The sequence below is a fragment of the Homarus americanus genome, unplaced genomic scaffold (assembly GCF_018991925.1).
Source record: "Homarus americanus isolate GMGI-L3 unplaced genomic scaffold, GMGI_Hamer_2.0 scaffold47967, whole genome shotgun sequence".
NCBI classification, from domain to species: Eukaryota; Metazoa; Arthropoda; class Malacostraca; order Decapoda; family Nephropidae; genus Homarus; species Homarus americanus.
Window position 1 is genome coordinate 2838409 of NW_024731965.1, and position 6484 is coordinate 2844892.

Here is a 6484-nt window from a genome sequence, read left to right on the forward strand (position 1 = left end):
CACCACCACCTGCCCAGTCGGGCCCTCGGCAATCCTCGCCGCCACCTCCAGCTCATGCACAGGTACACCAAGCTGGTTCTATGGAAACAATCACTCTCCGTCTGGATCGCCACTCCAAGCAAATCAACCTTCTCTCAACCCAACTCGACTTGTTTGTGAAAACAATTGCGACATTGCAGAAGCAACAACAACTCATTCTGGACACCCTGACCCAACAGGGGCGCGCTTTGCAAGCCCTGATGACCCGCCTCCTTCCATCTCCCGAGATGGAGGATCCATCCCTCGCTCTCCCACTCCTCCCTCTCCATTTCTCTCAACAGAATTTGGTACCTCCTCTGGAGCCCTGTCTAGCCCCTCCGACTCATCTCACACCGGAGGCCGTTCCCTCCTCTTCTTACAATGGAACATCCAGGGACTTAGACCTCGCCGGACAGACCTCGCCCAGTTTGTGCTCTCCCATCAAGTAGATGTTGCTCTACTTCAGGAAACCATCACAGACGATGTTACTCCACTCCGCCTCTCTGGCTATTCTGTTTACACCCTGCCTCGGTACCGTGGGCAGGCTCGTGGCCTCCTCACCCTTGTGCGTAACACCATTCCATCTGTTCGTCTCCCTTCACCTGACTCACATGGACCCCCGTCTGAATTACTTTCTGTCTCCCTTACTCTTGGTGACCGGACCCTTCGTGTAGTCAATGTTCATTTCAAGAGTGATTCTCTGGACCCCCAGGTTCTTCACGACCTCCATGATGGGGTTCCCACTATTGTTCTTGGCGACTTTAATGCCCGCCATCCCACTCTTACTCCGGATCATCCCACTCCATGTACCCTTAATGGATCACATCTCTCACAGTTTCTTAATGGGGATGATGATGTTCGCTTTCTTTGTCCTGACGATCCTACTCGCCTCCCCCATAGGTTCCTTGATGTTGGCTTACTATTGAACGGTCATACTTCCTTTCATCCTACCGTCTGCACCGAGCCTGCTCTGTATAGTGACCATCTTGCCGTTACTACCCATCTCAGGCTCTCCTTCTCTGCCCCGACATCAACTCCTTATCGATCCCCTCGCCTTCGTCTCACACAAGATGCTGTTCCTTCCTTTACCCAATACCTTTCTACCTGGGCGGATTCCTATGTTGTCTCTCAGTCCCTTGACTCTTACAGCGCTGATTTTGTTGATGCTGTGTATGACTCTGTCAATCGCGCTACCCCTCCACGCCCTCCCCGTCACCCCAGAAGTGCCACCAACTACTGGTATCGTATCCCTGCCATGAGACATCTCCGGCAGGTAACCCGTGATCTCCACTCTGCCATACGGAGGTCTCGGTCTCCAGAGGACTGGGAAGACTTCAAAAATTGGTGCTCCTTTGCAACTCAGGAGCGCCGTCGGATACGTGAGGCGGACTGGCTATCCTTCACGGGGTCTCTATCGTTCCAGTCATCACCCTCTTATGTATGGAATCGGATTAACGCTATACGGGGTACTCGACGGAGGCCTCCTCCCCACCCTGATCCCGCCTCCCTTGCCTGCTCTTTAATGGAGGACTGGGCACGAGCTTCCTCCCCAGAGGCACTTCCAGATCCAATGCAGGAGGCAGTGCAGGCCCGCATCGATGCGTCTGAGCCTGTTGTTCGTGCTGCTCTTACCTCCCCTGCCCCCACTGATCATCCCATCACACAGTTCGAGCTTGACAGTGCTCGTCGCTCTAGAAAAGACACCTCTCCTGGGGATGATCAGATAACCTACTCCGTCCTCAACGCCTGTACTAATATTCCTAACGGCCCCTTGCTTGCTCTCTACAATATGTCTTATGAACATAGGGCTCTCCCGTCCAACTGGAAAAATGCCACTATTATCCCCATCCCTAAGCCGGGAGATCCTGGGAAATATCGACCCATTAGTCTTACCTCCTGTGTTTGCAAGGTGATGGAGAGGGTACTCCATCGTCGCCTTCTTCACACCATAGGCGGCTTCCACAACTCCCTCAATGGTTTCATTCAACATCGCAGCACAGCACACTCCATTGCTTCCTTCTATTGCAATCAGACTGCCCGCGTCTCCGTCTTCCTTGATATCAAGGGAGCCTTTGATACGGCTCAGCCTGCCCTCATTTTAGCTGAACTTGCACGGTTAGGGGTTAAAGGGAGACTTCTACAATGGATCGCCTCTTACCTCACTGGACGTCAGGCCCGGGTTCGCGTTGAAGGCTCTATGTCTCCTGTTCAAGAAATGAACCTCGGCACCCCTCAAGGTGGAGTCCTGAGTCCCACCTTGTTTAACACTCTCATGCACTCCATTGCATCACTCCCGTGGCCGACAGAAGTTGTCCACTCAGGATATGCCGACGATGTCCTCCTCCAAGCCCCTGACTACCTCAGCATGCAGGAAGCCCTTGATCTGGTCTCCAGAGAGTGTGATTCACTTGGTTTCCTTCTTTCAACTGCGAAAACAAAAGCCATGTGGCACGGTCGTGTTGTACCTCCACCCCTTTTCTTATCAGGAACGCCCTTGGACTGGGTTAATGAGACAAAATACCTGGGTGTGTATGTAACTCGCACACGTTGTCAGATCCCTGAAGTCCGCTATCTTCGAGACATATGTTTTCGGCGTCTCGCTCCCCTCTCTACCATGTGCAGGGGTTCCCTTGGTGCCAGCATCCCTGTACTTCTCACCATGTACAAGTCTTTTGTCCGTTCCTGTGTCGACTACGCCGCCCCTGCCCTCGTCAACATTAGTCGGACTGCTGTCAACCGTCTCGAAGTTATCCAGAGGAAAGCTGCTCGTATCATCCTTGGGGCTCCTCAGTGGACACGCTCTACTTCTCTATATACCGAACTTGGTCTTTCCCCCTTACAGGATCGTGTCCAGGAGTTTTACCTAAAAACTGCCGTTTCCATTCTACGGGATCCTAGGGGCAACTATGTCCAAACCAACTTGACTACTGCTGTCCGAGACCGACCTCCATCTAGAAGACAGTGGCGAGGGTCACTCATCCGAGCCCTTCAGGAACACGACCTCCTGCCTGATATTGTTGTCACCCCTGCTGTTGGTTCGTCTCCTTCTCCCTGGCTGGATTTTCAACCTGAAGTGATTGCCCTCGGTGGACCGCTCCCGAAATCCCAGGTGAACCCTGTTATTCTCTGCAAATACCACCTCTCCAGGATCGCCCACTGGTCCCCAGGTAGGGTCGTCCTCTACACTGATGGTTCTGTTGACCCCGCTACAGGTAGGGCCGGGGCTGGTGTCTACATCTCCCGTCCTGATGCCCCTGAGCCTATCAAACTGTCTCTCAGAGTTTCTGACGGGGCATCCTCCACTCAGGCTGAACTAATAGCCCTCCTTGCTGCCCTTCTCGCTGAGGAAGAAGCAGATGGTTTCTGCCCCTTGCTTGTCTGCTGCGATTCCAGGTCTGCTCTCGACGGGATCGCATTTGGATCTGGGGAAAATAAGGACCTCATCCTCCGAATACGAGGGTTAACATCCACACTTCAGGATGAAGGCCGTCCTGTGACATTCCTATGGATACCTAGTCATGTCGGTATCTTGGGGAATGAGGCAGCAGATGACCTTGCCAAGACTGGCTGCAACAAGGCCACACCTGACTACGTTGTTCCTCGAACACTCTTACAGATTAGGACCCAAATCCGCCGCAAACAGAGAGAAGCTCGGGAAGCAGCCATCCCCCTGGACTCCCCGCCCACATGGTACGATGTCCTCCGTAAACTTCCTGACTTCTCGTACGTCTACGGGAAAGGGTCGCGGAAGAGGGACGTGATTGCTGCCCGTATCATCATTGGGTATGACTTTGCTTGGGAGATTGGTATCCCCACATCCCCTGAGCAACGCTCTTGTGCGTTATGCAGAAGACCCGACAGCCGCACCCTTATCCACTACCTCCTAAGATGTCCCCACACACAACGCTTCCGTGACGCCTGCTGGACCACCACTCCACGACCCCCTGACGGAGACACGATGATCCTCCCAATACTGGCCAGATATTTTGTAAATAATATTAATTATGTGTTAAAGGAACATCCTTCCTTCCTTAGGCTTTAGTAAGCCCCTTTATAATATTTATACTGTATATACTTTTCACACTTGCCAGATGATTCTGGTGTCATTGTACAGGGGTACCTAGTGACAGCACTAGGATCCCGCTTCCTCTATCAAGGAATAAACAATTGAAATTGAAATTGAACGCGGTAAGGGGAGGACTCAGAACACGACTAACTTAAATGTATGCTACGCGAACAGTAGAAGTATGAGAAACAAAATGGATGAAATTAAGGCCTTGGTATGTACCGAAGAAATCGATATAATTGCATTCACTGAAACATGGATCAACCTAGACACACGTGAATTACCAGTCGAATACCAAATTGCGGGTTACAAACTGTTCCATACCGATAGGCAGACCAGGAAAGGAGGCGGAGTAGCAATCTATGTTAGGGATAATCTGAAGTGTGAAATAAATAAAGAAATAAAAACTGAGAGGAATACAGAAACAATTTGGATAGAATTAAGCGACGGTCGGGAAAAATTAATCACAGGACGCCACTATTGGTGGAGAAAGAGCGAGAAATCGATCCCTCGACAACAACTGCCATGGATCGATTCTCAAGGAAGCTAGAGATGAGAGAACAAAGTGGGAGAGAGAAACCAAAGAGGGAAGTTTAGATAGCAAAGACTTGTGCCATACCCTCTCAAATGCTTTGGAGATGTCGAGGGCCACGACGAAAGTTTCCCCATAATCCCTAAGAGAGGATGACCAAAGATGGGTGCAATAGGAGAGCAGATCACCAGTAGATCTTGCCTGGCGAAAGCCATACTGGTGATCCGACAAAAGTGAAAGGCGTTCAAGGTGACGGAGAAAATGGGAGTTCAAGATAGTTTACATATGAGTTTATATGTAAATAAGAACTTTCTCCACCACTTAATAAATGTTTATTCGTAAGTAATGTTTAACGTTATTTTTATTTTATTGTATGTTAAATATTTATTATATATAAGTAGAAGATTAATGTTAATTAATGTTATTATAAGATATTTTAGGTTGTTGACCCTTGTGAAGGGTGACTAATGTAGATAGATAAACATTAGTCTGTGATGTTTACGGTGTTTATATACTCACTGTAGCTATATAAACAGTGTATGTACACAAACAATGTATATAGACAGTAGGTATGTAAGAATATAGGTATACAATGTACATACATAAACAGAGTTGTTATTTATTATTATACATAAATAATTAAGTTTACATGTTTAGTACAACACTGTACATTGTATAAGTACATCCTATATATACTGGTTATATTACCTACACACTATGTACAGCTGTAGGTATACAAACAGTTTACATAGTGTATATGTACATTGTATTCTTATATTGCTTATGCAAGTAAATCACTGTAGGTGCGCGTGATCCAGGTATACGCTGATAACCACAAGGAAAGAAGAAAACACCAAGTTCCCAAGCGCTTTGGTGTAATTCACATCTTCAGGGGTGAGTACAAACTAGAGAGAGTAATACAAACCAAGGTGTATATATACAGAGGAGGGTGAGACCAGGTTCACAATGGTCAGGTATTAGGTAATAACCCAACTAATCTTTAAATAGCACACAACGGTTGGTGGTCAGGTGACCCGGCCTTCTCACCTGGTTACATATATTGTTTATATTTATTGTTATAGACCTTCTCTATCTATATACATTGTTTATATAGCTACAGTGAGTATATAAACACCGTAAACATCACAGACTAATGTTTATCTATCTACATTAGTCACCCATACCAGTGGTCAACAACCCAAAATATTTTATAACAACATTAATTAACATTAATCTTATACTTATATTTAATAAATATTTTAAAGATAATAACATTAAAATAACGTTAAACATTAAATAAAAATTTATTAAGCGGTGGAAAAGGTTGTTATTTACATATAAACTCATACGTGTTACTTTATGACGAGTTACAATAACTCAGGTAAATTGTTAACAAGCTTACGGTGAGGCAATACAAAATTATAAGTACAAATTTTGGATGTCCAGATGGACAATAACTCATTACAGTGTTAATATATAAGTAACTTCTAATAATTTCCTGTTTAGTTTGAATTCTGGATGTCCACTTGGGCACTAAACTCTTCCATCTACAGTATAATAGTGTTTATGTTAGCTAGAGCCTGGTGTATGACCAACACTGTGTATACCATTACTGTGTACACCAACACGTGTATACCAACACCGTGTATGCCATTACTGTGTACACCAACACTGTGTATACCATTACTGTGTACACCAACACCGGGTATACCAACACCGTGTATGACCAACTGTGTATACCATTACTGTGTACACCAACACCGTGTATGCCATTACTGTGTACACCAACACTGTGTATACCATTACTGTGTACACCAACACCGTGCATGCCATTACTGTGTACACCAACACCGTGTTATGGTATACTA